Here is a 23330-nt window from a genome sequence, read left to right as displayed (position 1 = left end):
ATCCTGTGGTGCAATCGGTTATCGTATTGTGCTTATACAGTAATATACAGCAAATTGATGACAAGGTTGTGAGTTCAAGCCCCACCAGGAGTAAGTATTCTTCTTGAACCCTGTCTATTTCTTGTCCAGAAAATGAGCTTTTATTCAATACACTTAGGAGGACGTTTCATAATTAATTGGTATGTCATTGAAATAACAGGTCAGAGTGCAGGCACAGCTAGGATTCAAATCCATAGTCTTCTGTATCACCAGCAATGCCTGACACATCAGCAATGCAGGGTGGCAAGCCTGCTAGAAAGTCCAGGTGAATGGCTGTTTGCAAAGTGAGTTGGTGCTCCGGCCCAGACAAGAATCACCCCATTTGTGGTATCGACCCTACGATTCTGAGATTAAGAGGCTCATGCTCAAATGTCTGAGCTTGCCAGGCAGATCAATTGAGGTACTGACTTGGACCGAATATCGTACAGATATGTTGGTGCAAAATATGGTGGTCAGTAAGAGTGCTCTGCATAGCTCCTGTGGCGCAGTCGATTAGTGCGTGGTACTTATACAGCAGTATGCAACGAAGCAATGCCGAGGTTGTGAGTTCAAGCCTCACCAGGAGCAAGTGCTTTTCTTGAACCCTCTGCCTTTATATATCTTGTCCAGAATAATAGCATTTATTCAATCTATTTCATAAGTAATTGGTATGTCATTGAGATAACAGGTCAGAGTGCAGGGACAGCTACCATTCAAATGTATAGTCTTCTGCATTACCAGCAATGCAGCCTGCTCGAAAATCCAAGCGGTTGGCTGTTCGCGAAGTGAGTTGGTACTTCGGGAGAGAAAATAATCACCCTCAATGTGGGGCTCGAACCCACGACCCTGAGATTAAGAGTGTCATGCTCTACCGACTGAGCTTGCCAGGTACCTCAAAGGTAATCTTGTATTGGTCCGAATATCGTACAGCACCGTTTGTGGAAAATGTAGTGATCAATGAGTGTTGTTAGTGGATCCTGTGGTGCAATCGGTTATAGTTTTGTGCTTATACAGTAATATACAGCAAATTGATGACAAGGTTGTGAGTTCAAGCCCCACCAGGAGCAAGTATTCTTCTTGAACCCTGTCTATTTCTTGTCCAGAAAATGAGCTTTTATTCAATACACTTAGGAGGACGTTTCATAATTAATTGGTATGTCATTGAAATAACAGGTCAGAGTGCAGGCACAGCTAGGATTCAAATCCATAGTGTTCTGTATCACCAGCTATGCCTGACACATCAGCAATGCAGGGTGGCAAGCCTGCTAGAAAGTCCAGGTGAATGGCTGTTTGCAAAGTGAGTTGGTGCTCCGGCCCAGACAAGAATCACCCCATTTGTGGTATCGACCCTACGATTCTGAGATTAAGAGGCTCATGCTCAAATGTCTGAGCTTGCCAGGCAGATCAACTGTAGTACTGACTTGGACCGAATATCGTACAGATATGTTGGTGCAAAAAATGGTGGTCAGTAAGAGGGCTCTGCATAGCTCCTGTGGCGCAGTCGGTTAGCGCGTGGTACTTATACAGCAGTATGCAACGAAGCGATGCCGAGGTTGTGAGTTCGAGCCTCACCAGGAGCATGTGCTTTTCTTGAACCCTCTGCCTTAATATATCTTGTCCAGAAAAATAGCATTTATTCAATCTTTTTCATAAGTAATTGGTATGTCATTGAGATAACAGGTCAGAGTGCAGGGACAGCTACCATTCAAATGTATAGTCTTCTGCATTACCAGCAATGCCAGACACATCAGCAATGCAGCCTGCTCGAAAATCCAAGCGGTTGGCTGTTCGCGAAGTGAGTTGGTACTTCGGGAGAGAAAATAATCACCCAACGTGGGGCTCGAACACACGACCCTGAGATTAAGAGTCTCATGCTCTACCAACTGAGATAGCCAGGTACCTCAATGGTAATCTTGTATTGGTCCGAATATCGTACAGCTCCGTTTGTGGAAAATGTAGTGATCATTGAGAGTGTTGTTAGTGGATCCGGTGGTGTAATCGGTTATCTTATTGTGCTTATACAGTAATATACAGCAAATTGATGACAAGGTTGTGAGTTAAAGCCCCACCAGGACCAAGTATTCTTCTTGAACCCTGTCTATTTCTTGTCCAGAAAATGAGCTTTTATTCAATACACTTAGGAGGACGTTTCATAATTAATTGGTATGCCATTGAAATAACAGGTCAGAGTGCAGGCACAGCTAGGATTCAAATCCATAGTCTTCTGTATCACCAGCTATGCCTGACACATCAGCAATGCAGGGTGGCAAGCCTGCTAGAAAGTCCAGGTGAATGGCTGTTTGCAAAGTGAGTTGCTGCTCCGGCCCAGACAAGAATCACCCCATTTGTGGTATCGATTCTAAGATTAAGAGAGGCTCATGCTCAAATGTCTGAGCTTGCCAGGCAGATCAATTGAGGTACTGACTTGGACCGAATATCGTACAGATATGTTGGTGCAAAATATGGTGGTCAGTAAGAGTGCTCTGAATAGCTCCTGTGGCGCAGTCGGTTAGCGCTTGGTACTTATACAGCAGTATGCAACGAAGCAATGCCGAGGTTGTGAGTTCGAGCCTCACCAGGAGCAAGTGCTTTTCTTGAACCCTCTGCCTTTATATATCTTGTCCAGAAAAATAGCATTTATTCAATCTATTTCATAAGTAATTGGTATGTCATTGAGATAACAGGTCAGAGTGCAGGGACAGCTACCATTCAAATGTATAGTCTTCTGCATTACCAGCAATGCCAGACACATCAGCAATGCAGCCTGCTCGAAAATCCAAGCGGTTGGCTGTTCGCGAAGTGAGTTGGTACTTCGGGAGAGAAAATAATCACCCAACGTGGGGCTCGAACACACGACCCTGAGATTAAGAGTCTCATGCTCTACCAACTGAGATAGCCAGGTACCTCAATGGTAATCTTGTATTGGTCCGAATATCGTACAGCTCCGTTTGTGGAAAATGTAGTGATCATTGAGAGTGTTGTTAGTGGATCCTGTGGTGCAATCGGTTATCTTATTGTGCTTATACAGTAATATACAGCAAATTGATGACAAGGTTGTGATTTCAAGCCCCACCAGGACCAAGTATTCTTCTTGAACCCTGTCTATTTCTTGTCCAGAAAATGAGCTTTTATTCAATACACTTAGGAGGACGTTTCATAATTAATTGGTATGTCATTGAAATAACAGGTCAGAGTGCAGGCACAGCTAGGATTCAAATCCATAGTCTTCTGTATCACCAGCTATGCCTGACACATCAGCAATGCAGGGTGGCAAGCCTGCTAGAAAGTCCAGGTGAATGGCTGTTTGCAAAGTGAGTTGCTGCTCCGGCCCAGACAAGAATCACCCCATTTGTGGTATCGATTCTAAGATTAAGAGAGGCTCATGCTCAAATGTCTGAGCTTGCCAGGCAGATCAATTGAGGTACTGACTTGGACCGAATATCGTACAGATATGTTGGTGCAAAATATGGTGGTCAGTAAGAGTGCTCTGCATAGCTCCTGTGGCGCAGTCGGTTAGCGCGTGGTACTTATACAGCAGTATGAAACGTAGCAATTCCGAGGTTGTGAGTTCGAGCCTCACCATTTACATTACATTTAAGTCATTTAGCAGACGCTCTTATCCAGAGCGACTTACAAATTGGTGCATACACCTTAAGACATCCAGTGGAACAGCCACTTTACAATAGTGCATCTAAATCTTTTTAGGGGGGGGGGGGGGTGAGAAGGATTACTTACCCTATCCTAGGTATTCCTTGAAGAGGTGGGGTTTCAGGTGTCTCCGGAAGGTGGTGATTGACTCCGCTGTCCTGGCGTCGTGAGGGAGTTTGTTCCACCATTGGGGGCCAGAGCAGCGAACAGTTTTGACTGGGCTGAGCGGGAACTGTACTTCCTCAGTGGTAGGGAGGCGAGCAGGCCAGAGGTGGATGAACGCAGTGCCCTTGTTTGGGTGTAGGGCCTGATCAGAGCCTGGAGGTACTGAGGTGCCGTTCCCCTCACAGCTCCGTAGGCAAGCACCATGGTCTTGTAGCGGATGCGAGCTTCAACTGGAAGCCAGTGGAGAGAGCGGAGGAGCGGGGTGACGTGAGAGAACTTGGGAAGGTTGAACACCAGACGGGCTGCGGCGTTCTGGATGAGTTGTAGGGGTTTAATGGCACAGGCAGGGAGCCCAGCCAACAGCGAGTTGCAGTAATCAAGACGGGAGATGACAAGTGCCTGGATTAGGACCTGCGCCGCTTCCTGTGTGAGGCAGGGTCGTACTCTGCGGATGTTGTAGAGCATGAACCTACAGGAACGGGACACCGCCTTGATGTTAGTTGAGAACGACGGGGTGTTGTCCAGGATCACGCCAAGGTTCTTAGCGCTCTGGGAGGAGGACACAATGGAGTTGTCAACCGTGATGGCGAGATCATGGAACGGGCAGTCCTTCCCCGGGAGGAAGAGGAGCTCCGTCTTGCTGAGGTTCAGCTTGAGGTGGTGATCCGTTATCCACACTGATATGTCTGCCAGACATGCAGAGATAGCGCGTGGTACTTATACAGCAGTATGAAAGCTAATGCCGATTCGCCACCTGGTCATCAGAAGGGGGAAAGGAGAAGATTAATTGTGTGTCGTCTGCATAGCAATGATAGGAGAGACCATGTGAGGTTATGACAGAGCCAAGTGACTTGGTGTATAGCGAGAATAAGAGAGGGCCTAGAACAGAGCCCTGGGGGACACCAGTGGTGAGAGCGCGTGGTGAGGAGACAGATTCTCGCCACGTCACCTGGTAGGAGCGACCTGTCAGGTAGGACGCAATCCAAGCGTGGGCCGCGCCGGAGATGCCCAACTCGGAGAGGGTGGAGAGGAGGATCTGATGGTTCACAGTATCGAAGGCAGCCGATAGGTCTAGAAGGATGAGAGCAGAGGAGAGAGAGTTAGCTTTAGCAGTGCGGCGCGCCTCCGTGATACAGAGAAGAGCAGTCTCAGTTGAATGACTAGTCTTGAAACCTGACTGATTTGGATCAAGAAGGTCATTCTGAGAGAGATAGCGGTAGAGCTGGCCAAGGACGGCACGCTCAAGAGTTTTGGAGAGAAAAGAGAGAAGGGATACTGGTCTGTAGTTGTTGACGTCGGAGGGATCGAGTGTAGGTTTTTCAGAAGGGGTGCAACTCTCGCTCTCTTGAAGACGGAAGGGTCGTAGCCAGCGGTCAGGGATGAGTTGATGAGCGAGGTGAGGTAAGGGAGAAGGTCTCCGGAAATGGTCTGGAGAAGAGAGGAGGGGATAGGGTCAAGCGGGCAGGTTGTTGGGCGGCCGGCCGTCACAAGACGCGAGATTTCATCTGGAGAGAGAGGGGAGAAAGAGGTCAGAGCATAGGGTAGGGCAGTGTGAGCAGAACCAGCGGTGTCGTTTGACTTAGCAACGAGGATCGGATGTCGTCGACCTTCTTTTCAAAATGGTTGACGAAGTCATCTGCAGAGAGGGAGGAGGGGGGATTCAGGAGGGAGGAGAAGGTGGCAAAGAGCTTCCTAGGGTTAGAGGCAGATGCTTGGAATTTAGAATGGTAGAAAGTGGCTTTAGCAGCAGAGACAGAGGAGGAAAATGTAGAAAGGAGGGAGTGAAAGGATGCCAGGTCCGCAGGGAGGCAGAGTTTTCCCTCCATTTCCGCTCGGCTACCCGGAGCCCTGTTCTGTGAGCTCGCAATGAGTCGTCGAGCCACGGAGCGGGAGGGAGGACCGAGCCGGCCTGGAGGATAGGGGACATAGAGAGTCAAAGGATGCAGAAAGGGAGGAGAGGAGGGTTGAGGAGGCAGAATCAGGAGATAGGTTGGAGAAGGTTTGAGCAGAGGGAAGAGATGATAGGATGGAAGAGGAGAGAGTAGCGGGGGAGAGAGATTATTATTATTATATTATTATTATATATTATGAGAGAGAGCGAAGGTTGGGACGGCGCGATACCATCCGAGTAGGGGCAGCGTGGGAAGTGTTGGATGAGAGCGAGAGGGAAAAGGATACAAGGTAGTGGTCGGAGACTTGGAGGGGAGTTGCAATGAGGTTAGTGGAAGAACAGCATCTAGTAAAGATGAGGTCAAGCGTATTGCCTGCCTTGTGAGTAGGGGGAAGGTGAGAGGGTGAGGTCAAAAGAGGAGAGGAGTGGAAAGAAGGAGGCAGAGAGGAATGAGTCAAAGGTAGACGTGGGGAGGTTAAAGTCGCCCAGAACTGTGAGAGGTGAGCCGTCCTCAGGAAAGGAGCTTATCAAGGCATCAAGCTCATTGATGAACTCTCCAAGGGAACCTGGAGGGCGATAAATGATAAGGATGTTAAGCTTGAAAGGGCTGGTAACTGTGACAGCATGGAATTCAAAGGAGGCGATAGACAGATGGGTAAGGGGAGAAAGAGAGAAAGACCACTTGGGAGAGATGAGGATCCCGGTGCCACCACCCCGCTGACCAGAAGCTCTCGGGGTGTGTGAGAACACGTGGGCGGACTAGGAGAGAGCAGTAGGAGTAGCAGTGTTATTTGTGGTGATCCATGTTTCCGTCAGTGCCAAGAAGTCGAGGGACTGGAGGGAGGCATAGGCTGAGATGAACAGGAGCAAGTGCTTTTCTTGAACCATCTGCCTTCATATATCTTGTCCAGAAAAATAGCATTTATTCAATCTATTTCATAAGTATGTCATTGAGATAACAGGTCAGAGTGCAGGTACAGCTACCATTCAAATGTATAGTCTTCTGCATTACCAGCAATGCCTGAAACATCAGCAATGCAGCCTGCTCAAAAATCCAAGCGGTTGGCTGTTCGCGAATTGAGTTGGTACTTCGGGAGAGAAAATAATCACCCAACGTGGGGCTCGATCCCACGACCCTGAGATTAAGAGTCTCATGCTCTACCGACTGAGCTAGCCAGGTACCTCAATAGTAATCTTGTATTGGTACGAATATCGTACATCTCCGTTTGTGGAAAATTTTGTGATCAGTGAGAGTGTTGTTAGTGGATCCTGTGGTGCAATCGGTTATCGTATTGTGCTTATACAGTAAGATACAGCAAATTGATGACAAGGTTGTGAGTTCAAGCCCCACCAGGAGCAAGTATTCTTCTTGAACCCTGTCTATTTCTTGTCCAGAAAATGAGCTTTTATTCAATACACTTAGGAGGACGTTTCATAATTAATTGGTATGTCATTGAAATAACAGGTCAGAGTGCAGGCACAGCTAGGATTCAAATCCATAGTCTTCTGTATCACCAGCTATGCCTGACACATCAGCAATGCAGGGTGGCAAGCCTGCTAGAGAGTCCAGGTGAATGGCTGTTTGCAAAGTGCGTTGGTGCTCCGGCCCAGATAAGAATCACCCCATTTCTGGTATCGACCCTACGATGCTGAGATTAAGAGGCTCATGCTCAAATGTCTGAGCTTGCCAGGCAGATCAATTGAGGTACTGACTTGGACCGAATATCGTACAGATATGTTGGTGTAAAATATGGTGGTCAGTAAGAGTGCTCTGCATAGCTCCTGTGGCGCAGTCGGTTAGCGCGTGGTACTTATACAGCAGTATGAAACGAAGCAATGCCGAGGTTGTGAGTTCGAGCCTCACCAGGAGCAAGTGCTTTTCTTGAACCATCTGCCTTCATATATCTTGTCCAGAAAAATAGCATTTATTCAATCTATTTCATAAGTAATTGTTATGTCATTGAGATAACAGGTCAGAGTGCAGGGACAGCTACCATTCAAATGTATAGTCTTCTGCATTACCAGCAATGCCTGAAACATCAGCAATGCAGCCTGCTCAAAAATCCAAGCGGTTGGCTGTTCGCGAATTCAGTTGTTACTTCGGGAGAGAAAATAATCTCCCAACGTGGGGCTCAAACCCACGACCCTGAGATTAAGAGTCTCATGCTCTACCGACTGAGCTAGCCAGGTACCTCAATGGTAATCTTGTATTGGTCTGAATATCGTACAGCTCCATTTGTGGAAAATGTAGTGATTAGTGAGAGTGTTGTTAGTTGATCCTGTGGTGCAATCGGTTATCGTATTGTGCTTATACAGTAATATATACAGCAAATTCATGACAAGGTTGTGAGTTCAAGCCCCACCAGCAGCAAGTATTCTTCTTGAACCCTGTCTATTTCTTGTCCAGAAAATGAGCTTTTATTCAATACACTTAGGAGGACGTTTCATAATTAATTGGTATGTCATTGAAATAACAGGTCAGAGTGCAGGCACAGCTAGGATTCAAATCCATAGTCTTCTGTATCACCAGCTATGCCTGACACATCAGCAATGCAGGGTGGCAAGCCTGCTAGAAAGTCCAGGTGAATGGCTGTTTGCAAAGTGAGTTGGTGCTCCGGCCCAGACAAGAATCACCCCATTTGTGGTATCGACCCTACGATTCTGAGATTAAGAGGCTCATGCTCAAATGTCTGAGCTTGCCAGGCAGATCAATTGAGGTACTGACTTGGACCGAACATCGTACAGATATGTTGGTGCAAAATATGGTGGTCAGTAAGAGTGATCTGCATAGCTCCTGTGGCGCAGCCGGTTAGCGCGTGGTACTTATACAGCAGTATGCAACGAAGCAATGCCGAGGTCGTGAGTTCGAGCCTCACCAGGAGCAAGTGATTTTCTTGAACCCTCTGCCTTTATATATCTTGTCCAGAAAAATAGCATTTATTCAATCTATTTCATAAGTAAATGGTATGTCATTGAGATAACAGGTCAGAGTGCAGGGACAGCTCACATTCGAATGTATAGTCTTCTGCATTATACCAGCAATGCATCCTGCTCGAAAATCCAAGCGGTTTGCTGTTCGCGAAGTGAGTTGGGACTTCGGGAGAGAAAACAATCACCCAACGTGGGGCTCGAACTCAAGATCCTGAGATTAAGAGTCTCATGCTCTACCGACTGAGCTAGCCAGGTACCTCAATAGTAGTCTTGTATTGGTCCGAATATCGTACAGCTCCGTTTGTGGAAAATGTAGTGATCAGTGAGAGTGTTGTTAGTGGATCCTGTGGTGCAATCGGTTATCGTATTGTACTTATACAGTAAGATACAGCAAATTGATGACAAGTTTGTGAGTTCAAGCCCCACCAGGAGCAAGTATTCTTCTTGAACCCTGTCTATTTCTGGTCCAGAAAATGAGCTTTTATTCAATACACTTAGGAGGACGTTTCATAATTAATTGGTATGTCATTGAATTAACAGGTCAGAGTCCAGGCACAGCTAGCATTCAAATCCATAGTCTTCTGTATCACCAGCTATGCCTGACACATCAGCAATGCAGGGTGGCAAGCCTGCTAGAAAGTCCAGGTGAATGGCTGTTTGCAAAGTGAGCTGTTGCTGCGGCCCAGACAAGAATCACCCCATTTGTGGTATCGACCCTACGATTCTGAGATTAAGAGGCTCATGCTCAAATGTCTGAGCTTGCCAGGCAGATCAATTGAGGTACTGACTTGGACCGAATATCGTACAGATATGTTGGTGCAAAATATGGTGGTCAGTAAGAGTGCTCTGCATAGCTCCTGTGGCGCAGTCGGTTAGCGCGTGGTACTTATAGAGCAGTGTGAAACGAAGCAATGCCGAGGTTGTGAGTTCGAGCCTCACCAGGAGCAAGTGCTTTTCTTGAACCATCTGCCTTCATATATCTTGTCCAGAAAAATAGCATTTATTAAATCTATTTCATAAGTAATTGGTATGTCATTGAGATAACAGGTCAGAGTGCAGGAACAGCTACCATTCAAATGTATAGTCTTCTGCATTACCAGCAATGCCTGACACATCAGCAATGCAGCCTGCTCGAAAATCCAAGCGGTTGGCTGTTCGCGAATTGAGTTGGTACTTCGGGAGAGAAAATAATCACCCAACGTGGGGCTCGAAACCACGACACTGAGATTAAGAGTCTCATGCTCTACCGACTGAGCTAGCCAGGTACCTCAATGGTAATCTTGTATTGGTCCGAATATCCTACAGCTCCGTTTGTGGAAAATGTAGTGATCATTGAGAGTGTTGTTCGTGGATCCTGTGGTGCAATCGGTTATCTTATTGTGCTTATACAGTAAGATACAGCAAATTGATGACAAGTTTGTGAGTTCAAGCCCCACCAGGAGCAAGTATCCTTCTTGAACCCTGTCTATTTCTTGTCCAGAAAATGAGCTTTTATTCAATACACTTAGGAGGACGTTTCATAATTAATTGGTATGTCATTGAAATAACAGGTCAGAGTGCAGGCACAGCTAGGATTCAAATCCATAGTCTTCTGTATCACCAGCTATGCCTGACACATCAGCAATGCAGGGTGGCAAGCCTGCTAGAAAGTCCAGGTGAATGGCTGTTTGCAAAGTGAGCTGTTGCTGCGGCCCAGACAAGAATCACCCCATTTGTGGTATCGACCCTACGATTCTGAGATTAAGAGGCTCATGCTCAAATGTCTGAGCTTGCCAGGCAGATCAATTGAGGTACTGACTTGGACCGAATATCGTACAGATATGTTGGTGCAAAATATGGTGGTCAGTAAGAGTGCTCTGCATAGCTCCTGTGGCGCAGTCGGTTAGCGTGTGGTACTTATACAGCAGTATGAAACGAAGCAATGCCGAGGTTGTGAGTTCGAGACTCACCAGGAGCAAGTGCTTTTCTTGAACCATCTGCCTTCATATATCTTGTCCAGAAAAATAGCATTTATTCAATCTATTTCATAAGTAATTGGTATGTCATTGAGATAACAGGTCAGAGTGCAGGAACAGCTACCATTCAAATGTATAGTCTTCTGCATTACCAGTAATGCCTGAAACATCAGCAATGCAGCCTGCTCAAAAATCCAAGCGGTTGGCTGTTCGCGAATTGAGTTGGTACTTCGGGAGAGAAAATAATCACCCAACGTGGGGCTCGAAACCACTACACTGAGATTAAGAGTCTCATGCTCTACCGACTGAGCTAGCCAGGTACCTCAATGGTAATCTTGTATTGGTCCGAATATCGTACAGCTCCGTTTGTGGAAAATGTAGTGATCATTGAGAGTGTTGTTTGTGGATCCTGTGGTGCAATCGGTTATCTTATTGTGCTTATACAGTAAGATACAGCAAATTGATGACAAGGTTGTGAGTTCAAGCCCCACCAGGAGCAAGTATTCTTCTTGAACCCTGTCTATTTCTTGTCCAGAAAATGAGCTTTTATTCAATACACTTAGGAGGACGTTTCATAATTAATTGGTATGTCATTGAAATAACAGGTCAGAGTGCAGGCACAGCTAGGATTCAAATCCATAGTCTTCTGTATCACCAGCTATGCCTGACACATCAGCAATGCAGGGTGGCAAGCCTGCTAGAAAGTCCAGGTGAATGGCTGTTTGCAAAGTGCGTTGGTGCTCCGGCCCAGACAAGAATCACCCCATTTGTGGTATCGACCCTACGATTCTGAGATTAAGAGGCTCATGCTCAAATGTCTGAGCTTGCCAGGCAGATCAATTGAGGTACTGACTTGGACCGAATATCGTACAGATATGTTGGTGCAAAATATGGTGGTCAGTAAGAGTGCTCTGCATAGCTCCTGTGGCGCAGTCGGTTAGCGTGGTACTTATACAGCAGTATGAAACGAAGCAATGCCGAGGTTGTGAGTTCGAGCCTCACCAGGAGCAAGTGCTTTTCTTGAACCATCTGCCTTCATATATCTTGTCCAGAAAAATAGCATTTATTCAATCTATTTCATAAGTAATTGGTATGTCATTGAGATAACAGGTCAGAGTGCAGGGACAGCTACCATTCAAATCCATAGTCTTCTGTATCACCAGCAATGCCAGACACATCAGCAATGCAGCCTGCTCGAAAATCCAAGCGCTTGGCTGTTCGCGAAGTGAGTTGGTACTTCGGGAGAGAAAATAATCACCCAACGTGGGGCTCGAACACACGACCCTGAGATTAAGAGTCTCATGCTCTACCAACTGAGATAGCCAGGTACCTCAATGGTAATCTTGTATTGGTCCGAGTATCGTACAGCTCCGTTTGTGGAAAATGTAGTGATCATTGAGAGTGTTGTTAGTGGATCCTGTGGTGCAATCGGTTATCGTATTGTGCTTATACAGTAATATACAGCAAATTGTTGACAAGGTTGTGAGTTCAAGCCCCACCAGGAGCAAGTATTCTTCTTGAACCCTGTCTCTTTCTTGTCCAGAAAATGAGCTTTTATTCAATACACTTAGGAGGACGTTTCATAATTATTTGGTATGTCATTGAAATAACAGGTCAGAGTGCAGGCACAGCTAGGATTCAAATCCATAGTCTTCTGTATCACCAGCTATGCCTGACACATCAGCAATGCAGGGTGGCAAGCCTGCTAGAAAGTCCAGGTGAATGGCTGTTTGCAAAGTGAGTTGTTGCTCCGGCCCAGACAAGAATCACCCCATTTGTGGTATCGACCCTACGATTCTGAGATTAAGAGGCTCATGCTCAAATGTCTGAGCTTGCCAGGCAGATCAATTGAGGTACTGACTTGGACCGAATATCGTACAGATATGTTGGTGCAAAATATGGTGGTCAGTAAGAGTGCTCTGCATAGCTCCTGTGGCGCAGTCGGTTAGCGCGTGGTACTTATACAGCAGTATGAAACGAAGCAATGCCGAGGTTGTGAGTTCAAGCCTCACCAGGAGCAAGTGCTTTTCTTGAACCATCTGCCTTCATATATCTTGTCCAGAAAAATAGCATTTATTCAATCTATTTCATAAGTAATTGGTATGTCATTGAGATAACAGGTCAGAGTGCAGGGACAGCTACCATTCAAATGTATAGTCTTCTGCATTACCAGCAATGCCTGAAACATCAGCAATGCAGCCTGCTCAAAAATCCAAGCGGTTGGCTGTTCGCGAATTGAGTTGGTACTTCGGGAGAGAAAATAATCACCCAACGTGGGGCTCGAACCCACGACCCTGAGATTAAGAGTCTCATGCTCTACCGACTGAGCTAGCCAGGTATCTAAATGGTAATTTTGTATTGGTCCGTATATCGTACAGCTCCGTTTGTGGAAAATGTAGTGATCATTGAGAGTGTTGTTTGTGGATCCTGTGGTGCAATCGGTTATCTTATTGTGCTTATACAGTAATATACAGCAAATTGATGACAAGGTTGTGAGTTCAAGCCCCACCAGGAGCAAGTATTCTTCTTGAACCCTGTCTATTTCTTGTCCAGAAAATGAGCTTTTATTCAATACACTTAGGAGGACGTTTCATAATTATTTGGTATGTCATTGAAATAACAGGTCAGAGTGCAGGCACAGCTAGGATTCAAATCCATAGTGTTCTTTATCACCAGCTATGCCTGACACATCAGCAATGCAGGGTGGCAAGCCTGCTAGAAAGTCCAGGTGAATGGCTGTTTGCAAAGTGAGTTGGTGCTCCGGCCCAGACAAGAATCACCCCATTTGTGGTATCGACCCTACGATTCTGAGATTAAGAGGCTCATGCTCAAATGTCTGAGCTTGCCAGGCAGATCAATTGAGGTACTGACTTGGACTGAATATCGTACAGATATGTTGGTGCAAAATATGGTGGTCAGTAAGAGTGCTCTGCATAGCTCCTGTGGCGCAGTCGGTTAGCGCGTGGTACTTATACAGCAGTATGAAACGAAGCAATGCCGAGGTTGTGAGTTCGAGCCTCACCAGGAGCAAGTGCTTTTCTTGAACCATCTGCCTTCATATATCTTGTCCAGAAAAATAGCATTTATTCAATCTATTTCATAAGTAATTGGTATGTCATTGAGATAACAGGTCAGAGTGCAGGAACAGCTACCATTCAAATGTATAGTCTTCTGCATTACCAGCAATGCCTGAAACATCAGCAATGCAGCCTGCTCAAAAATCCAAGCGGTTGGCTGTTCGCGAATTGAGTTGGTACTTCGGGAGAGAAAATAATCACCCAACGTGGGGCTCGAACCCACGACCCTGAGATTAAGAGTCTCATGCTCTACCGCCTGAGCTAGCCAGGTACCTCAATGGTAATCTTGTATTGGTCCGAATATCGTACAGCTCCGTTTGTGGAAAATGTAGTGATCATTGAGAGTGTTGTTCGTGGATCCTGTGGTGCAATCGGTTATCTTATTGTGCTTATACAGTAATATACAGCAAATTGATGACAAGGTTGTGAGTTCAAGCCCCACCAGGAGCAAGTATTCTTCTTGAACCCTGTCTATTTCTTGTCCAGAAAATGAGCTTTTATTCAATACACTTAGGAGGACGTTTCATAATTATTTGGTATGTCATTGAAATAACAGGTCAGAGTGCAGGCACAGCTAGGATTCAAATCCATAGTCTTCTGTATCACCAGCTATGCCTGACACATCAGCAATGCAGGGTGGCAAGCCTGCTAGAAAGTCCAGGTGAATGGCTGTTTGCAAAGTGAGTTGGTGCTCCGGCCCAGACAAGAATCACCCCATTTGTGGTATCGACCCTACGATTCTGAGATTAAGAGGCTCATGCTCAAATGTCTGAGCTTGCCAGGCAGATCAATTGAGGTACTGACTTGGACCGAATATCGTACAGATATGTTGGTGCAAAATATGGTGGTCAGTAAGAGTGCTCTGCATAGCTCCTGTGGCGCAGTCGGTTAGCGCGTGGTACTTATACAGCAGTATGAAACGAAGCAATGCCGAGGTTGTGAGTTCGAGCCTCACCAGGAGCAAGTGCTTTTCTTGAACCATCTGCCTTCATATATCTTGTCCAGAAAAATAGCATTTATTCAATCTATTTCATAAGTAATTGGTATGTCATTGAGATAACAGGTCAGAGTGCAGGAACAGCTACCATTCAAATGTATAGTCTTCTGCATTACCAGCAATGCCTGAAACATCAGCAATGCAGCCTGCTCAAAAATCCAAGCGGTTGGCTGTTCGCGAATTGAGTTGGTACTTCGGGAGAGAAAATAATCACCCAACGTGGGGCTCGAACCCACGACCCTGAGATTAAGAGTCTCATGCTCTACCGACTGAGCTAGCCAGGTACCTCAATGGTAATTTTGTATTGGTCCGAATATCGTACAGCTCCGTTTGTGGAAAATGTAGTGATCATTGAGAGTGTTGTTCGTGGATCCTGTGGTGCAATCGGTTATCTTATTGTGCTTATACAGTAATATACAGCAAATTGATGACAAGGTTGTGAGTTCAAGCCCCACCAGGAGCAAGTATTCTTCTTGAACCCTGTCTATTTCTTGTCCAGAAAATGAGCTTTTATTCAATACACTTAGGAGGACGTTTCATAATTAATTGGTATGTCATTGAAATAACAGGTCAGAGTGCAGGCACAGCTAGGATTCAAATCCATAGTCTTCTGTATCACCAGCTATGCCTGACACATCAGCAATGCAGGGTGGCAAGCCTGCTAGAAAGTCCAGGTGAATGGCTGTTTGCAAAGTGCGTTGGTGCTCCGGCCCAGACAAGAATCACCCCATTTGTGGTATCGACCCTACGATTCTGAGATTAAGAGGCTCATGCTCAAATGTCTGAGCTTGCCAGGCAGATCAATTGAGGTACTGACTTGGACCGAATATCGTACAGATATGTTGGTGCAAAATATGGTGGTCAGTAAGAGTGCTCTGCATAGCTCCTGTGGCGCAGTCGGTTAGCGCGTGGTACTTATACAGCAGTATGAAACGAAGCAATGCCGAGGTTGTGAGTTCGAGCCTCACCAGGAGCAAGTGCTTTTCTTGAACCCTCTGCCATTATATATCTTGTCCAGAAAAATAGCATTTATTCAATCTATTTCATAAGTAATTGGTATGTCATTGAGATAACAGGTCAGAGTGCAGGGACAGCTACCTTTCAAATGTATAGTCTTCTGCATTACCAGCAATGCCTGAAACATCAGCAATGCAGCCTGCTCAAAAATCCAAGCGGTTGGCTGTTCGCGAATTGAGTTGGTACTTCGGGAGAGAAAATAATTACCCAACATGGGGCTCGAACCCACGACCCTGAGATTAAGAGTCTCATGCTCTACCGACTGAGCTAGCCAGGTACCTCAATAGTAATCTTGTATTGGTCCGAATATCGTACAGCTCCGTTTGTGGAAAATGTAGTGATCATTGAGAGTGTTGTTAGTGGATCCTGTGGTGCAATCGGTTATCTTATTGTGCTTATACAGTAATATACAGCAAATTGATGACAAGGTTGTGAGTTCAAGCCCCACCAGGAGCAAGTATTCTTCTTGAACCCTGTCTATTTCTTGTCCAGAAAATGAGCTTTTATTCAATACACTTAGGAGGACGTTTCATAATTAATTGGTATGTCATTGAAATAACAGGTCAGAGTGCAGGCACAGCTAGGATTCAAATCCATAGTCTTCTGTATCACCAGCTATGCCTGCCACATCAGCAATGCAGGGTTGCAAGCCTGCTAGAAAGTCCAGGTGAATGGCTGTTTGCAAAGTGAGTTGCTGCTCCGGCCCAGACAAGAATCACCCCATTTGTGGTATTGATTCTAAGATTAAGAGAGGCTCATGCTCAAATGTCTGAGCTTGCCAGGCAGATCAATTGAGGTACTGACTTGGACCGAATATCGTACAGATATGTTGGTGCAAAATATGGTGGTCAGTAAGAGTGCTCTGCATAGCTCCTGTGGCGCAGTCGGTTAGCGCGTGGTACTTATACAGCAGTATGAAACGAAGCAATGCCGAGGTTGTGAGTTCGAGCCTCACCAGGAGCAAGTGCTTTTCTTGAACCATCTGCCTTCATATATCTTGTCCAGAAAAATAGCATTTATTCAATCTATTTCATAAGTAATTGGTATGTCATTGAGATAACAGGTCAGAGTGCAGGAACAGCTACCATTCAAATGTATAGTCTTCTGCATTACCAGCAATGCCTGAAACATCAGCAATGCAGCCTGCTCAAAAATCCAAGCGGTTGGCTGTTCGCGAATTGAGTTGGTACTTCGGGAGAGAAAATAATCACCCAACGTGGGGCTCGAACCCACGACCCTGAGATTAAGAGTCTCATGCTCTACCGACTGAGCTAGCCAGGTACCTCAGTGGTCATCTTGTATTGGTCCGAATATCGTACAGCTCCGTTTGTGGAAAATGTAGTGATCATTGAGAGTGTTGTTTGTGGATCCTGTGGTGCAATCGGTTATCTTATTGTGCTTATACAGTAATATACAGCAAATTGATGACAAGGTTGTGAGTTCAAGCCCCACCAGGAGCAAGTATTCTTCTTGAACCCTGTCTATTTCTTGTCCAGAAAATGAGCTTTTATTCAATACACTTAGGAGGACGTTTCATAATTAATTGGTATGTCATTGAAATAACAGGTCAGAGTGCAGGCACAGCTAGGATTCAAATCCATAGTCTTCTGTATCACCAGCTATGCCTGACACATCAGCAATGCAGGGTGGCAAGCCTGCTAGAAAGTCCAGGTGAATGGCTTTTTGCAAAGTGAGTTGGTGCTCCGGCCCAGACAAGAATCACCCCATTTGTGGTATCGACCCTACGATTCTGAGATTAAGAGGCTCATGCTCAAATGTCTGAGCTTGCCAGGCAGATCAATTGAGGTACTGACTTGGACCGAATATCGTACAGATATGTTGGTGCAAAAATGGTGGTCAGTAAGAGTGCTCTGCATAGCTCCTGTGGCGCAGTCGGTTAGCGCGTGGTACTTATACAGCAGTATGAAACGAAGCAATGCCGAGGTTGTGAGTTCGAGCCTCACCAGGAGCAAGTGCTTTTCTTGAACCATCTGCCTTCATATATCTTGTCCAGAAAAATAGCATTTATTCAATCTATTTCATAAGTAATTGGTATGTCATTGAGATAACAGGTCAGAGTGCAGGAACAGCTACCATTCAAATGTATAGTCTTCTGCATTACCAGCAATGCCTGAAACATCAGCAATGCAGCCTGCTCAAAAATCCAAGCGGTTGGCTGTTCGCGAATTGAGTTGGTACTTCGGGAGAGAAAATAATCACCCAACGTGGGGCTCGAAACCACGACCCTGAGATTAAGAGTCTCATGCTCTACCGACTGAGCTAGCCAGGTATCTAAATGGTAATTTTGTATTGGTCCGTATATCGTACAGCTCCATTTGTGGAAAATGTAGTGATCATTGAGAGTGTTGTTTGTGGATCCTGTGGTGCAATCGGTTATCTTATTGTGCTTATACAGTAAGATACAGCAAATTGATGACAAGGTTGTGAGTTCAAGCCCCACCAGGAGCAAGTATTCTTCTTGAACCCTGTCTATTTCTTGTCCAGAAAATGAGCTTTTATTCAATACACTTAGGAGGACATTTCATAATTAATTGGTATGTCATTGAAATAACAGGTCAGAGTGCAGGCACAGCTAGGATTCAAATCCATAGTCTTCTGTATCACCAGCTATGCCTGACACATCAGGAATGCAGGGTGGCAAGCCTGCTAGAAAGTCCAGGTGAATGGCTGTTTGCAAAGTGAGTTGGTGCTCCGGCCCAGACAAGAATCACCCCATTTGTGGTATCGACCCTACGATTCTGAGATTAAGAGGCTCATGCTCAAATGTCTGAGCTTGCCAGGCAGATCAATTGAGGTACTGACTTGGACCGAATATCGTACAGATATGTTGGTGCAAAATATGGTGGTCAGTAAGAGTGCTCTGCATAGCTCCTGTGGCGCAGTCGGTTAGCGCGTGGTACTTATACAGCAGTATGAAACGAAGCAATGCCGAGGTTGTGAGTTCGAGCCTCACCAGGAGCAAGTGCTTTTCTTGAACCATCTGCCTTCATATATCTTGTCCAGAAAAATAGCATTTATTCAATCTATTTCATAAGTAATTGGTATGTCATTGAGATAACAGGTCAGAGTGCAGGGACAGCTACCTTTCAAATGTATAGTCTTCTGCATTACCAGCAATGCCTGAAACATCAGCAATGCAGCCTGCTCAAAAATCCAAGCGGTTGGCTGTTCGCGAATTTAGTTGGTACTTCGGAAGAGAAAATAATCACCCAACGTGGGGCTCGAACCCACGACACTGAGATTAAGAGTCTCATGCTCTACCGACTGAGCTAGCCAGGTACCTCAGTGGTCATCTTGTATTGGTCCGAATATCGTACAGCTCCGTTTGTGGAAAATGTAGTGATCATTGAGAGTGTTGTTAGTGGATCCTGTGGTGCAATCGGTTATCGTATTGTGCTTATACAGTAAGATACAGCAAATTGATGACAAGGTTGTGAGTTCAAGCCCCACCAGTAGCAAGTATTCTTCTTGAACCCTGTCTATTTCTTGTCCAGAAAATGAGCTTTTATTCAATACACTTAGGAGGACATTTCATAATTAATTGGTATGTCATTGAAATAACAGGTCAGAGTGCAGGCACAGCTAGGATTCAAATCCATAGTCTTCTGTATCACCAGCTATGCCTGACACATCAGGAATGCAGGGTGGCAAGCCTGCTAGAAAGTCCAGGTGAATGGCTGTTTGCAAAGTGAGTTGGTGCTCCGGCCCAGACAAGAATCACCCCATTTGTGGTATCGACCCTACGATTCTGAGATTAAGAGGCTCATGCTCAAATGTCTGAGCTTGCCAGGCAGATCAATTGAGGTACTGACTTGGACCGAATATCGTACAGATATGTTGGTGCAAAATATGGTGGTCAGTAAGAGTGCTCTGCATAGCTCCTGTGGCGCAGTCGGTTAGCGCGTGGTACTTATACAGCAGTATGAAACGAAGCAATGCCGAGGTTGTGAGTTCGAGCCTCACCAGGAGCAAGTTCTTTTCTTGAACCCTCTGCCATTATATATCTTGTCCAGAAAAATAGCATTTATTCAATCTATTTCATAAGTAATTGGTATGTCATTGAGATAACAGGTCAGAGTGCAGGGACAGCTACCTTTCAAATGTATAGTCTTCTGCATTACCAGCAATGCCTGAAACATCAGCAATGCAGCCTGCTCAAAAATCCAAGCGGTTGGCTGTTCGCGAATTGAGTTGGTACTTCGGGAGAGAAAATAATCACCCAACGTGGGGCTCGAACCCACGACCCTGAGATTAAGAGTCTCATGCTCTACCGACTGAGCTAGCCAGGTACCTCAGTGTTAGTCTTGTATTGGTCCGTATATCGTACAGCTCCGTTTGTGGAAAATGTAGTGATCATTGAGAGTGTTGTTTGTGGATCCTGTGGTGCAATCGGTTATCTTATTGTGCTTATACAGTAATATACAGCAAATTGATGACAAGGTTGTGAGTTCAAGCCCCACCAGGAGCAAGTATTCTTCTTGAACCCTGTCTATTTCTTGTCCAGAAAATGAGCTTTTATTCAATACACTTAGGAGGACGTTTCATAATTAATTGGTATGTCATTGAAATAACAGGTCAGAGTGCAGGCACAGCTAGGATTCAAATCCATAGAATACTGTATCACCAGCTATGCCTGCCACATCAGCAATGCAGGGTGGCAAGCCTGCTAGAAAGTCCAGGTGAATGGCTTTTTGCAAAGTGAGTTGTTGCTCCGGCCCAGACAAGAATCACCCCATTTGTGGTATCGACCCTACGATTCTGAGATTAAGAGGCTCATGCTCAAATGTCTGAGCTTGCCAGGCAGATCAACTGTAGTACTGACTTGGACCGAATATCGTACAGATATGTTGGTGCAAAAAATGGTGGTCAGTGAGAGTGCTCTGCATATCTCCTGTGGCGCAGTCGGTTAGCGCGTGGTACTTATACAGCAGTATGAAACGAAGCAATGCCGAGGTTGTGAGTTCGAGCCTCACCAGGAGCAAGTGCTTTTCTTGAACCATCTGCCTTCATATATCTTGTCCAGAAAAATAGCATTTATTCAATCTATTTCATAAGTAATTGGTATGTCATTGAGATAACAGGTCAGAGTGCAGGAACAGCTACCATTCAAATGTATAGTCTTCTGCATTACCAGCAATGCCTGAAACATCAGCAATGCAGCCTGCTCAAAAATCCAAGCAGTTGGCTGTTCGCGAATTGAGTTGGTACTTCGGAAGAGAAAATAATCACCCAACGTGGGGCTCGAACCCACGACCCTGAGATTAAGAGTCTCATGCTCTACCGACTGAGCTAGCCAGGTACCTCAATAGTAATCTTGTATTGGTACGAATATCGTACAGCTCCGTTTGTGGAAAATGTAGTGATCATTGAGAGTGTTGTTTGTGGATCCTGTGGTGCAATCGGTTATCTTATTGTGCTTATACAGTAATATACAGCAAATTGATGACAAGGTTGTGAGTTCAAGCCCCACCAGGAGCAAGTATTCTTCTTGAACCCTGTCTATTTCTTGTCCAGAAAATGAGCTTTTATTCAATACACTTAGGAGGACGTTTCATAATTAATTGGTATGTCATTGAAATAACAGGTCAGAGTGCAGGCACAGCTAGGATTCAAATCCATAGTCTTCTGTATCACCAGCTATGCCTGACACATCAGCAATGCAGGGTGGCAAGCCTGCTAGAAAGTCCAGGTGAATGGCTGTTTGCAAAGTGAGTTGGTGCTCCGGCCCAGACAAGAATCACCCCATTTGTGGTATCGACCCTACGATTCTGAGATTAAGAGGCTCATGCTCAAATGTCTGAGCTTGCCAGGCAGATCAATTGAGGTACTGACTTGGACCGAATATCGTACAGATATGTTGGTGCAAAATATGGTGGTCAGTAAGAGTGCTCTGCATAGCTCCTGTGGCGCAGTCGGTTAGCGCGTGGTACTTATACAGCAGTATGAAACGAAGCAATGCCGAGGTTGTGAGTTCGAGCCTCACCAGGAGCAAGTGCTTTTCTTGAACCATCTGCCTTCATATATCTTGTCCAGAAAAATAGCATTTATTCAATCTATTTCATAAGTAATTGGTATGTCATTGAGATAACAGGTCAGAGTGCAGGGACAGCTACCATTCAAATGTATAGTCTTCTGCATTACCAGCAATGCCTGAAACATCAGCAATGCAGCCTGCTCAAAAATCCAAGCGGTTGGCTGTTCGCGAATTGAGTTGGTACTTCGGGAGAGAAAATAATCACCCAACGTGGGGCTCGAACCCACGACCCTGAGATTAAGAGTCTCATGCTCTACCGACTGAGCTAGCCAGGTACCTCAATGGTAATTTTGTATTGGTCCGAATATCGTACAGCTCCGTTTGTGGAAAATGTAGTGATCATTGAGAGTGTTGTTCCTGTGGTGCAATCGGTTATCTTATTGTGCTTATACAGTAATATACAGCAAATTGATGACAAGGTTGTGAGTTCAAGCCCCACCAGGACCAAGTATTCTTCTTGAACCCTGTCTATTTCTTGTCCAGAAAATGAGCTTTTATTCAATACACTTAGGAGGACGTTTCATAATTAATTGGTATGTCATTGAAATAACAGGTCAGAGTGCAGGCACAGCTAGGATTCAAATCCATAGTCTTCTGTATCACCAGCTATGCCTGACACATCAGCAATGCAGGGTGGCAAGCCTGCTAGAAAGTCCAGGTGAATGGCTGTTTGCAAAGTGAGTTGGTGCTCCGGCCCAGACAAGAATCACCCCATTTGTGGTATCGACCCTACGATTCTGAGATTAAGAGGCTCATGCTCAAATGTCTGAGCTTGCCAGGCAGATCAATTGAGGTACTGACTTGGACTGAATATCGTACAGATATGTTGGTGCAAAAAATGGTGGTCAGTAAGAGTGCTCTGCATAGCTCCTGTGGCGCAGTCGGTTAGTGCGTGGTACTTATACAGCAGTATGAAACGAAGCAATGCCGAGGTTGTGAGTTCGAGCCTCACCAGGAGCAAGTTCTTTTCTTGAACCTTCTGCCATTATATATCTTGTCCAGAAAAATAGCATTTATTCAATCTATTTCATAAGTAATTGGTATGTCATTGAGATAACAGGTCAGAGTGCAGGGACAGCTACCTTTCAAATGTATAGTCTTCTGCATTACCAGCAATGCCTGAAACATCAGCAATGCAGCCTGCTCAAAAATCCAAGCGGTTGGCTGTTCGCGAATTGAGTTGGTACTTCGGGAGAGAAAATAATCACCCAACGTGGGGCTCGAACCCACGACCGTGAGATTAAGAGTCTCATGCTCTACCGACTGAGCTAGCCAGGTACCTCAGTGTTAGTCTTGTATTGGTCCGTATATCGTACAGCTCCGTTTGTGGAAAATGTAGTGATCATTGAGAGTGTTGTTTGTGGATCCTGTGGTGCAATCGGTTATCTTATTGTGCTTATACAGTAATATACAGCAAATTGATGACAAGGTTGTGAGTTCAAGCCCCACCAGGACCAAGTATTCTTCTTGAACCCTGTCTATTTCTTGTCCAGAAAATGAGCTTTTATTCAATACACTTAGGAGGACGTTTCATAATTAATTGGTATGTCATTGAAATAACAGGTCAGAGTGCAGG

At 45.4% G+C, this 23330-nt stretch overlaps 30 non-coding genes across 30 annotated transcripts; 19 read left to right on the top strand and 11 right to left on the bottom strand.

Annotated features, from left to right (window-relative positions):
• The first annotated feature begins 512 nt into the window (after positions 1-512).
• Positions 513-606, top strand: trnai-uau (transfer RNA isoleucine (anticodon UAU)). Its single transcript has 2 exons — positions 513-550; positions 571-606. It is a non-coding gene; the product is annotated as a tRNA-Ile (tRNA).
• Positions 607-1504: 898 nt separating this feature from the next.
• Positions 1505-1598, top strand: trnai-uau (transfer RNA isoleucine (anticodon UAU)). Its single transcript has 2 exons — positions 1505-1542; positions 1563-1598. It is a non-coding gene; the product is annotated as a tRNA-Ile (tRNA).
• A 910-nt stretch (positions 1599-2508) lies between these two features.
• trnai-uau (transfer RNA isoleucine (anticodon UAU)) lies at positions 2509-2602 on the top strand. The gene is made up of 2 exons: positions 2509-2546; positions 2567-2602. It is a non-coding gene; the product is annotated as a tRNA-Ile (tRNA).
• A 4227-nt stretch (positions 2603-6829) lies between these two features.
• Positions 6830-6902, bottom strand: trnak-cuu (transfer RNA lysine (anticodon CUU)). Its single transcript has one exon. It is a non-coding gene; the product is annotated as a tRNA-Lys (tRNA).
• Positions 6903-7500: 598 nt separating this feature from the next.
• On the top strand, positions 7501-7594 carry trnai-uau (transfer RNA isoleucine (anticodon UAU)). The gene is made up of 2 exons: positions 7501-7538; positions 7559-7594. It is a non-coding gene; the product is annotated as a tRNA-Ile (tRNA).
• A 918-nt stretch (positions 7595-8512) lies between these two features.
• Positions 8513-8606, top strand: trnai-uau (transfer RNA isoleucine (anticodon UAU)). The gene is made up of 2 exons: positions 8513-8550; positions 8571-8606. It is a non-coding gene; the product is annotated as a tRNA-Ile (tRNA).
• Positions 8607-9506: 900 nt separating this feature from the next.
• Positions 9507-9600, top strand: trnai-uau (transfer RNA isoleucine (anticodon UAU)). Its single transcript has 2 exons — positions 9507-9544; positions 9565-9600. It is a non-coding gene; the product is annotated as a tRNA-Ile (tRNA).
• Positions 9601-10516: 916 nt separating this feature from the next.
• Positions 10517-10610, top strand: trnai-uau (transfer RNA isoleucine (anticodon UAU)). The gene is made up of 2 exons: positions 10517-10554; positions 10575-10610. It is a non-coding gene; the product is annotated as a tRNA-Ile (tRNA).
• Positions 10611-11526: 916 nt separating this feature from the next.
• Positions 11527-11618, top strand: trnai-uau (transfer RNA isoleucine (anticodon UAU)). The gene is made up of 2 exons: positions 11527-11562; positions 11583-11618. It is a non-coding gene; the product is annotated as a tRNA-Ile (tRNA).
• A 916-nt stretch (positions 11619-12534) lies between these two features.
• On the top strand, positions 12535-12628 carry trnai-uau (transfer RNA isoleucine (anticodon UAU)). The gene is made up of 2 exons: positions 12535-12572; positions 12593-12628. It is a non-coding gene; the product is annotated as a tRNA-Ile (tRNA).
• A 245-nt stretch (positions 12629-12873) lies between these two features.
• On the bottom strand, positions 12874-12946 carry trnak-cuu (transfer RNA lysine (anticodon CUU)). Its single transcript has one exon. It is a non-coding gene; the product is annotated as a tRNA-Lys (tRNA).
• Positions 12947-13544: 598 nt separating this feature from the next.
• On the top strand, positions 13545-13638 carry trnai-uau (transfer RNA isoleucine (anticodon UAU)). The gene is made up of 2 exons: positions 13545-13582; positions 13603-13638. It is a non-coding gene; the product is annotated as a tRNA-Ile (tRNA).
• A 245-nt stretch (positions 13639-13883) lies between these two features.
• trnak-cuu (transfer RNA lysine (anticodon CUU)) lies at positions 13884-13956 on the bottom strand. The gene has a single exon. It is a non-coding gene; the product is annotated as a tRNA-Lys (tRNA).
• Positions 13957-14554: 598 nt separating this feature from the next.
• trnai-uau (transfer RNA isoleucine (anticodon UAU)) lies at positions 14555-14648 on the top strand. The gene is made up of 2 exons: positions 14555-14592; positions 14613-14648. It is a non-coding gene; the product is annotated as a tRNA-Ile (tRNA).
• A 245-nt stretch (positions 14649-14893) lies between these two features.
• On the bottom strand, positions 14894-14966 carry trnak-cuu (transfer RNA lysine (anticodon CUU)). Its single transcript has one exon. It is a non-coding gene; the product is annotated as a tRNA-Lys (tRNA).
• A 598-nt stretch (positions 14967-15564) lies between these two features.
• trnai-uau (transfer RNA isoleucine (anticodon UAU)) lies at positions 15565-15658 on the top strand. Its single transcript has 2 exons — positions 15565-15602; positions 15623-15658. It is a non-coding gene; the product is annotated as a tRNA-Ile (tRNA).
• A 245-nt stretch (positions 15659-15903) lies between these two features.
• On the bottom strand, positions 15904-15976 carry trnak-cuu (transfer RNA lysine (anticodon CUU)). Its single transcript has one exon. It is a non-coding gene; the product is annotated as a tRNA-Lys (tRNA).
• A 592-nt stretch (positions 15977-16568) lies between these two features.
• trnai-uau (transfer RNA isoleucine (anticodon UAU)) lies at positions 16569-16662 on the top strand. Its single transcript has 2 exons — positions 16569-16606; positions 16627-16662. It is a non-coding gene; the product is annotated as a tRNA-Ile (tRNA).
• A 245-nt stretch (positions 16663-16907) lies between these two features.
• trnak-cuu (transfer RNA lysine (anticodon CUU)) lies at positions 16908-16980 on the bottom strand. The gene has a single exon. It is a non-coding gene; the product is annotated as a tRNA-Lys (tRNA).
• Positions 16981-17577: 597 nt separating this feature from the next.
• trnai-uau (transfer RNA isoleucine (anticodon UAU)) lies at positions 17578-17671 on the top strand. The gene is made up of 2 exons: positions 17578-17615; positions 17636-17671. It is a non-coding gene; the product is annotated as a tRNA-Ile (tRNA).
• Positions 17672-18587: 916 nt separating this feature from the next.
• Positions 18588-18681, top strand: trnai-uau (transfer RNA isoleucine (anticodon UAU)). The gene is made up of 2 exons: positions 18588-18625; positions 18646-18681. It is a non-coding gene; the product is annotated as a tRNA-Ile (tRNA).
• A 245-nt stretch (positions 18682-18926) lies between these two features.
• On the bottom strand, positions 18927-18999 carry trnak-cuu (transfer RNA lysine (anticodon CUU)). Its single transcript has one exon. It is a non-coding gene; the product is annotated as a tRNA-Lys (tRNA).
• A 598-nt stretch (positions 19000-19597) lies between these two features.
• trnai-uau (transfer RNA isoleucine (anticodon UAU)) lies at positions 19598-19691 on the top strand. The gene is made up of 2 exons: positions 19598-19635; positions 19656-19691. It is a non-coding gene; the product is annotated as a tRNA-Ile (tRNA).
• A 245-nt stretch (positions 19692-19936) lies between these two features.
• Positions 19937-20009, bottom strand: trnak-cuu (transfer RNA lysine (anticodon CUU)). The gene has a single exon. It is a non-coding gene; the product is annotated as a tRNA-Lys (tRNA).
• Positions 20010-20607: 598 nt separating this feature from the next.
• Positions 20608-20701, top strand: trnai-uau (transfer RNA isoleucine (anticodon UAU)). The gene is made up of 2 exons: positions 20608-20645; positions 20666-20701. It is a non-coding gene; the product is annotated as a tRNA-Ile (tRNA).
• Positions 20702-20946: 245 nt separating this feature from the next.
• On the bottom strand, positions 20947-21019 carry trnak-cuu (transfer RNA lysine (anticodon CUU)). The gene has a single exon. It is a non-coding gene; the product is annotated as a tRNA-Lys (tRNA).
• A 598-nt stretch (positions 21020-21617) lies between these two features.
• Positions 21618-21711, top strand: trnai-uau (transfer RNA isoleucine (anticodon UAU)). The gene is made up of 2 exons: positions 21618-21655; positions 21676-21711. It is a non-coding gene; the product is annotated as a tRNA-Ile (tRNA).
• Positions 21712-21956: 245 nt separating this feature from the next.
• Positions 21957-22029, bottom strand: trnak-cuu (transfer RNA lysine (anticodon CUU)). Its single transcript has one exon. It is a non-coding gene; the product is annotated as a tRNA-Lys (tRNA).
• A 591-nt stretch (positions 22030-22620) lies between these two features.
• trnai-uau (transfer RNA isoleucine (anticodon UAU)) lies at positions 22621-22714 on the top strand. The gene is made up of 2 exons: positions 22621-22658; positions 22679-22714. It is a non-coding gene; the product is annotated as a tRNA-Ile (tRNA).
• A 245-nt stretch (positions 22715-22959) lies between these two features.
• Positions 22960-23032, bottom strand: trnak-cuu (transfer RNA lysine (anticodon CUU)). The gene has a single exon. It is a non-coding gene; the product is annotated as a tRNA-Lys (tRNA).
• Positions 23033-23330: the final 298 nt, after the last annotated feature.

Source organism: Oncorhynchus keta, chromosome 24 (assembly GCF_023373465.1).
Source record: "Oncorhynchus keta strain PuntledgeMale-10-30-2019 chromosome 24, Oket_V2, whole genome shotgun sequence".
In the NCBI taxonomy this organism is placed as follows: Eukaryota; Metazoa; Chordata; class Actinopteri; order Salmoniformes; family Salmonidae; genus Oncorhynchus; species Oncorhynchus keta.
Note: the sequence above shows the minus strand (reverse complement) of the source record. Positions and strands in the feature narration are given on the sequence as shown.